The following is a 272-nucleotide window of genomic DNA, read 5'->3' as shown; positions in this document are numbered from 1 at the left end:
AGACGAAGCTGTTTGCTTCCATCTGAGCGGCTTGGATGGTTCTGCTGATCAAACGTTTACGTTCCGTCTTAGATTAACTTTTCCTTCCTTTTCAGGAATGATCAAAACTTTCCTTTTTGATAAAGCTTCTAGTTAGAGTGGCTCAGGTTATCCTGATCTATCTCTATAGTTCTGCTGCTATAGGCTTAGACTGCTGGAGGACATAGGGACCCCTTTTTCATCATTCTGCTGTGTGTTTCCTGGACGGGGCCGCCTGTGGAGCTGGCTGACAG

This window comes from Cyprinodon variegatus, unplaced genomic scaffold (genome assembly GCF_000732505.1).
Source record: "Cyprinodon variegatus isolate N-32 unplaced genomic scaffold, C_variegatus-1.0 Scaffold481, whole genome shotgun sequence".
NCBI lineage: Eukaryota > Metazoa > Chordata > Actinopteri > Cyprinodontiformes > Cyprinodontidae > Cyprinodon > Cyprinodon variegatus.
Note: the sequence above shows the minus strand (reverse complement) of the source record.